Below are 8531 nucleotides of genomic sequence, written 5' to 3' on the forward strand. Positions count from 1 at the left end.
CCACTCCTCCTTCCCCCTCTCTTTCATGAGGATTTTCAAAAAAGGAAAAAGAAAAAAGAAAGGCTAAGTCCAGGACCCAGGAGGCCTGTCATGCCCCACCCATGCCCTTCTCAGCTCTGCAGATTCAGGACAACAAAATTGGATGAAGGTCAAGTTTGACTTTGGCACATCCATTTTTTGTATTCTTTTAACTCCCCATGCCTCCCTCTCAGAGGTCTCCCCCTTTGAGAGCCTTAAATAAACTAATTCAGGCTTTGTGCTAATGTTAATAACTTGAGGTAATCCTCAACTCCATCACCAAATGTCTTCATTTTAAATGAGAACAGCAGAAGAAAGGGCCATGACTGGCCCAAAGAAGAGGTTTTCCAGAGATGGGATTTCAGAAACTATCACGCCAGAAAGGTTTTGCTGGGAGGACATCTCCCACAGCCTTCAAAAGTACACCATGTGCACAGCTCTCAGCCCATTTAGAGCATCGCCTTAGTCCATCCCACCCATCCCGCCCATCCCGCCCATCCCCTTACCCCTTGGCCCCTCACCTCCATATGAACCCACAGCAATTCTCCCCACACCTTTGGAGAGAAATGGTGTCCAGCTCTTTTCTTTTTCTTCCACTAACAGCAGCTGAAATTTACTGAATGATCACTGTCAGTTGGCCTAAATTCTAAATGTTTTACACACATCAGGTGGTTTCATCCTCATTCCACCCTTGTGAAGTACGATTACCCCCGTTTTACATGTGAGGAAACTAGTCACAGAAAGGCACGTCACTACCCAGGTGTCCACATCTCACAGGTGGCAGGGCTGGCCCAGTCTGACAGCCTGGCCTCCAACCATGTGCTCTCGACCCCATACTGAACAGCCCTTTGCTGACAGTGAGTGATGCTAGTCCCTTAGCCTCTTCTCATTTCAAACTGAGGAATTAAATTCCACCTTCTCCCCACCTATTTCCACGCTGACACTGAGTTTCCCATTCAGGCTTGGTCACATCCCTGTGTCTATTACCTTAATGGCACAAACTCTCATTAGAATCATCATTTTCAACACCTCAGCCTTCTCTTGTATTAACAGGACACAGAACCTGGTCCCCCTGACCCCCTTTCATCGGTGAAAATTGTTTAATATGTTTAACAAGGCCTTCTTGTGTTTCAAGAACAAATTGGGAAAAGGAGGTTTTTGCTCAGCTTTCTTACAGAAGCAATTTGTGTCAGGAACCCTGTGTCTATTTCTGCCTGAGCTATTATTTCTCTGGGGCTTCAGACGAGCCTGTCCTTCCTGTGGCTGAGTTCCCTTCCCAGGGGAAGTGCAGGAAAAGCTCTGCTATCAGATGATCTCTCTAAATCTTCTGTGGAGATGTTGGCTGCTTACATTCATTTCATCGTCACTACTTAGCACTGGTTCTGCTATTAATATCCAAACACAAGGGAACATGTGAGAAAGGATATAGTTGGACAATCTATTTAAAGGAGGCAAAAATGAAAAACAAGATGATTTCCCAGATAATTCAACTTTCCAAACAAAACTTTATAAGTGGAGATGAATACAGAAAGATTCCTTTGGGCACAAAACAGGTACTGATTATTGAGCTACTTAAGAACCAATTTAGTTATTTAGCAAATACATATATTGAGGGCCAATGGTGCAAAGTTTACTAAGCACTTATTTTTGTGCCAGGAACAGTATTAATCACTGTCCATAGATTATCTCATTTAATTCTCACAAGCAAATCTCCGAGCAACTGTTATTCCCATTAGTCAGATTAAAAAACCGAGGATGGTGAGGAACTTGCTTAGGGTCATGCAGTTGATAAAGTTGGTAGAGCCAAGACTTAGGTCTAGATTTATCTGACCATATAGCTCCAACTCTTAATCATTGTTCTTTACTATCCTCCAAAAACACAAGAAAAAGAGAAATATAAATAGGAGATTTTTTTTCTCTCAAAGGGTTTATTGGTTGATGGGGGAAATAACACATATTTAAAAATGTCTATAATGCAAAACAGAGTATAGTTCATCACCCAAGAAAGAAAGGTATCTAAGGAGTTCAGAAGAGGGAAAAAGGACTTCTGGCTAGATGGATCACAGCAGGCTTCATGGAGGAGGTGGTATGTAAACTGAGCCCTCAGGGATTTTAACCAACAGGTTGGAGGAGAGAGTACTCAAGGAGAGGGAATGGTGGGTTTCCAAAGTCCACAGGAGCAGAAGCCTGGAATGTGAGCCTCTGAGGACCTTAGAGAAAAAGTGAGAGAGAAAACCAAGTCATGCTCATTTATAACTTAAGATGCTCAAGAACATGTAGGGTAAATGAATTAATTTGGGAAAGACAGATAGAGAACAGGCTTTGGAAGCCCTTGAACATCACAATGAGAGATGTTTTTATGCATGTGAGCACCGTGAAGTGTTCCCATGTAAAACTACCTAGAGAGGGAAACAACCTGAGCTTCACATTAACTAGGAAATTAGTCAAAGGACATATTTGCTTATAGAGAACAGGCTGATAAATGGTCTGGGAGAGAAGGAATAAAGGTGGTACCACTGAGATGGAGAAAAGGCATGGATTGCAAAGGGCAAAACTGAGAGGAAGAACTTCCCCTTCCCTACAGCCCCTCCTTCCTCACCTCATCTGGAGGCAGTGGAAAATTCTGATATTATTCAAATAGCACTGGTGTAAATAGTGCCTCAACAGAAGAGGAAAAACAAGTATTTCATTAATTGCCTGAACATTTTGTCTATATGATCAACCACTGGATGTTCCAACACATCTGCCTGGAAGTTTCCTAATATCTACCTGATGGGCAATAAAGACCTAACATCCCAATTTGGGGACAGAAATTTTTGCTTTTTCTCAGGGTTTTTGTCTTGTATAGACAAATCCACAATCTCCACCTTCACATTAGCCAGCCAACATTACCATTTCACAGGTCAGTGGCCATCTATTCCAACTTTGTGGCCTGACCCAGGGTCTACCTACATTACTCTCAATCTAATCATGTTAGTCACGTTCTCTGAATTCTGCAGAAGAAAAGAAAAAAGATATTGTAGAGCCTGGCCCTACACCCTAGAGCTGCACAGTTGGGAAGGGCTTCACTGCATTTAGCACCTTAAAAGAAAGGAATCTCAGCAAAATACTTCATATTGATCCATTAGCCAAGAACAGCAAGGTGACTGAGTAATGGGACTATAGGAAGCCAAGAAAACAAGACTCTCCATTCTGCCCTATTCTTCCCAGAACAGAGAGATTCAGCACCACATGTATCCAGTTCCTTTCTCCTGGGGGCTCTGTTTCAATAAGCCCCTTTTGCCATGAGGGTGAAGAGGGAGACTGGCTAGGTTCTTCCCAAACCTCCTCTCTGGAAAGGGAAAGCTCCTCCTCCGTAGACATGCACTCCGATCTAACTGAGACATAAATGACGTCCACAATGTATTACTAAATGAAGAATATTTCAAAGCAATATTGGGAAATATATACCCACCCCAAAGTGTTAGTCATGCTTAATTCTTACAAGTGTGATTACAAGTGTTATCATTTTCTTTACCTGTACTTTCACATTAACAATTCAAAAATTAAAAAGTGCTTTTGCAACAACAAAAGGTATTTTTTACTTTTAAAAAGTGTGAAAGTTAATATGAAATATATATTGACACAGCTGAGCATCCCCAAGGTTTTATGGCACAACAGTTTTGTGGCAATGCCATAGTTTACCAAAAGGCAGTGCCAGGGCGTAGCTGGGACTGTCTGAAGCACTTCCCCTGGCCCCAAGCTCCCCACTCCTGATGCCGCCTGTTCTTCCCTACCATGGCCATTGCCCACAAAGATGACACGTGAGCTCCCCAACAGACACACAATTTCCCTTACCAGTAAAGACCAGAAAAACAGACACTGTCTTCATCCTCTTTTCTCCCAATATATTTGTCCTCTTCTGTCCAGACTTGCTGGAAACCAGACAACATTCCCTCCCTCACCCATCAAAACTGTGCCCAGCTGGTGACCACAGAGGCCACTTCCTCATCACAAAGATGCCTGAAATCCAGTAACCTTTTCTTTGGCCAAGTTACAGAGTTCTTTAGCAGCAAACTTTCCTAACAACATGCTGACCTGTATTCTAATGATCCATCTAAACACTACCTTCCTCATATAATTCAGAAATGCCACGTGTAAGAACAAGGCAGGAGAAGGACATGATCTAACCACACTGGGCTGTCTTTCTCCTCCCTGTGCTCACCCCTCTGGTCCAACTGCAAAGAAACCAACCAAAAAAACAACAACCTGTGAATATATATCTAGGCTCTTGTGTCCTTTGCAAGCAAATCAGGCACAAATGGAATACATCTTTAATTTACCGATGGCATGTAAAATGAGGTCAGAATGTGATTTTTCAAAATGTTAAATCACTTTGTCTATTTTTCACTGAGAAAGCATCTCTTTAACCCATATGCCCATTTAAAACTGTTTTCTTTAGCTATCTTCCTTAAATAACAGGAGTGATTTATTATGACCTCAATAAAAAGTAGAATATTGACCTATAGTTGTTTGTCATAGTAGGCCATTTCTAAAAAAGATCAAAGTGATGTGTATGTCATACGGACAGAAAGCTACCTTTTAGGATTGAGATGGGACTTTAAACGTTAAAAGGAAACCAGCATATGTACCCCCACTAATCCTTCTCTTTATCTTCATTCCTTGTTGGGGAAGGGGGTCAAAGAGGAGAAAAATATTATGCTGGGCATCAATTTGAAATGCCCTCTGGCTCAAAAACAGAGCCGAGAGAATGAAAGCTACCAAAAGAAGGTCCAGGGTGCCATTGACCCAGTTTCCTTAGAAACCCTCTCCAAATAACGTGTTAAGTTCCACCTTCTCACAACCTGCCGTGCGCACTTCCATCTGCGGTTTGGGCTTCACCCAGCAGAGTGCGGAAATTGCATAACCTTCACATGCAGTTGTCAATGGTAGCTGCCTCTTTATCTTAACTCCTTACACTAAAGAAAAACAATAAAAGAATATGCTTTTCCTGTTTGCTGCAACTATGAGCACAACAGTTAATTATCTCACTTTCAGTATGACCGTTTGGGGTCTAAATATAATATTATGAATGGCAGCCACCATCATATGGAAAGCATGACTGTCCTCAAGATTTATAAGTCAGAGATACAATGCATAGATGCTAAACCCAAATGCTTATAGGAGCCCAGCAGGTAACTTTAAATGAGACAAACTGAGGGCAAGGTCACAGGGAGAGATTGGACTGAAGGACCCTAGAGTGGGCACTCCCATCAAAAGGCGATGGGTGATTGTGGCCTAGCTCACACTAGTGCTGTCAAATCTTATTTTTCCACAATTGAGAGGCCTGTCATCTTTCTTGGATGTTTTAAGTTAGAATCAGATTAACACGGAGGCTCCATGATTAACTGGGTGCTTTCAGAACAGAGATTCAGTAGACAGGGCCACACACAGAAACCAAAGCCCAGCAAATGCTGGGGAAACCAACTCCAAAGACCAGAAAATATCCAAAACTTTCCGTTTCTATCTTCAAATGTAGCATTTTATACAAGGGGAAGAATTTCTAAAAAATATCTTGGGATAAGAGTATTTTGATGTTCCTCAGATTATGTCACAATATTAACTGCCTACACAGCTTGCCCAATTGACTCGCCCCTTCTTAGGAAAGACACCAGTTACAACTGCCTAAAAAAATAAAAAAATAAAAATAAATTTAAAAATAAAAACAGTAACTGAAATAGTTGGGGATACAGAGAGATTTTCATGTAAAAAAGTAAATTTTACACAAGTCTCTTTGGTCCTAGAAAGGCTCAACTGGAGAAGGCCTCACATATCTGTATTGTATAAATTCTTTGATTTGCATTATTTATAACACACTAAGTGAGTGACAAATCTCTGATCCACTTTTGCCAGCTATCCTGCCACCAAACCATTCAGGCAGCTGTCAAAAGAGAATGGTCCAATCTGACCTTGTCCTTCTTATGTACTAGTAATGATGACATAATTCTTATAAAACCTAAGTCACAAAAACTCCTTGGTATTCCAAAAACAATAATTGAACTTCTTGTATGTTCCAGGCCTCGGACACTCAAAAAAGCAAAGGCGGGAAAAGCAAAGTCCTTGTTCTATTATGAATTCCAGTCAAAGTGGTGTCAATCATATGAAAAACTAACCAAATGACAATGTGAGAATAACCGTGTATAAACAAAAACTATGGTATGAGAGTCCCTCATTCTGCATTGGAGGTAGAGAAAGGACATTTGAGGTAGCCTTTGAATGGTTGTGAAATATAGGAAGGGTTGCTCCCGAACATGACACCTTGTATAAAATTTCATATTTGTAAAGCCCAATATCTGATCACTAAATGATTATCAAGTAAAATTTTGGTTGGTTGGTTTTCATTTGGGGTTTTATTTATTTTCTTTTGTTTTGTTTGGGCTTCATTTTTATGAAGAGTACCTGAAAATTCATAAAATTCTTTTACTAAGTCCTATATTGCCCTTGAGTTTAGTTGGGGTCAAATTATCATTGTTTCTCATCTCTTTCCCTCTCTACTAACTTTCTTTAAATAGGATCCCATGAAGTGACACAATGACATTTAATAATAAACTCAATGCATAAAACTGCTAAAGTGTTTGAAAATATAAAAGCTTTATGACAACACATATCAAATGATACTGAATATGAAAAGTTCTAGAACATTAGCAGGATTGGCTAGAAATCCTATCCTAACCTAAATTAACCTCAGTTTTACACAAGTGGAAATGGCAATTATATAGAAACAGAAGAATTTCAAAACCAATACTTTTTTTGTTATTAGATTGATATCCCAATACTGAGGATGGTTCATTGTCATTTAATGATTGTGCCAGTCTATTCGATTCTTGAGACCTTAATTTTGGTACTTCCCAGGAGATAAACTATGGGTGAAAATCATGAGCTTTTTGTACTATAAAAAAACAGCTGGAAAAAAATCTGAGATTCTATTAAAAATGAGAAAACACATCATGTATTTCCAGATTTATCATGCCACATGCCTTCAAGATAATTATCATTTGTCATTTTGGTTTATACATGAAAAAAAATCTGATAAAAGATAGGCAAAATTAAATCAAATGCTTTTAGCAGGCACTTAATGAATTCCCCCTACTAATGTTTACATTGCCAGGCGATCTACTTGTACATCATCTGTCATTTGTTTCCAAGGGGTTCTATTTTCTGATATGATACTCGCAGTGTGTTATGAATCAGCTAATTATACAATAACCTTTACTAGAAGCAAAACCAAAATTACATGGATTTCAGGGCAGTTATTTCTAATCCTCATTTTAAATCACATCTGTCTCTTAAATCAGGATAAGAAGAGAGGCAGTTGGTAAACAGCCACCTACAGCTAAAGCCAAGTGATGGATTTGTTTTGTTGCACAATAAAAGTTAATAAGAGCTGTGAAGCAAAAGATTTATATTTTCATAAACTGAATGTCATGTATAAACATTATTTTCATTCCCAGTTAATGATACAAGTTAGCCCAAACTTACTGTCTTTACCTGATGAATTGCTTGTGACACAGCGAAATCATTTCTAATGGATTCCAAATGCCCTTTGTGGAAAGGGACAGAGAGGTAGTTGTGGATAGATAATCAATACTTTCTGTAAATGGGTTCAAAACCTTATTTTTTTCTGGTTTTTTTTTAATTTAATGTATTATATCCAATAATTGCCTCTGTGATGGGAAACGTTCTGCCTTGACTTACTCTATGGCCTTTGGTTAGAATATGTTGAGCGCTGAAATGCATCCCCACTCCTTTCCTCTTCCTAACACCTCTGCCCCTACAGTTACCTTGCCAGTGTGACAGTATTTAGCACATTTATGATTACCGGAACACCAGAGGAATGTAGTAGGGCAATTGATGCTTTAAGGGTATTCTTTGCAATTTTTGGTAGATGGGCCATGAGGGTTAGCCCACACGTTGGTTTGTGAATCGATTGTTCCCATCACATGAGTCAGTACAGATGGGAATGTGAATTTCCTTGAGGGGACATTTTTCAATGTGGCTCTTTACGGATGAGCTCCACGTCAAGAAAAGCTCCCACTGTGATCTTCCTCAGGTGACTTTCCAAGGCCAAGGGGGCTCTCACTATCATCCGGCTGTATCATTCAGCACAACCTGTGTGTGAACGGTAATAAGTGGAAATACGCTGAACCAAATGCACACATCTCCCTGTTCCTATCTCCTGCTCCTTCACTGGTTCATGTTTTTACAAAGAGTATGGCAACACACCCCTCGCTCAGACTTCAGGGACAGGAGAAACCCTTTTCTCTAAATCCCTCCTAGACCCTTCATTTCCATCAGATTTAAGAAGAAAATACCCACACATTTATTTTCTACATACTTGGCAACCAGATCATCTGTCAGATCTAATAAGTGCTGATATAGTTAGTCGTCAGTGAGGAAGAAAAGTGTTAGAAGGAGAGAAGCAGAAGCCAAATCTCTGGGCTTTTAAGAATTTTAAAACAACCTGTGAAAACATA

Source organism: Myotis brandtii, unplaced genomic scaffold (genome assembly GCF_000412655.1).
Source record: "Myotis brandtii unplaced genomic scaffold, ASM41265v1 scaffold751, whole genome shotgun sequence".
Lineage (NCBI taxonomy): Eukaryota > Metazoa > Chordata > Mammalia > Chiroptera > Vespertilionidae > Myotis > Myotis brandtii.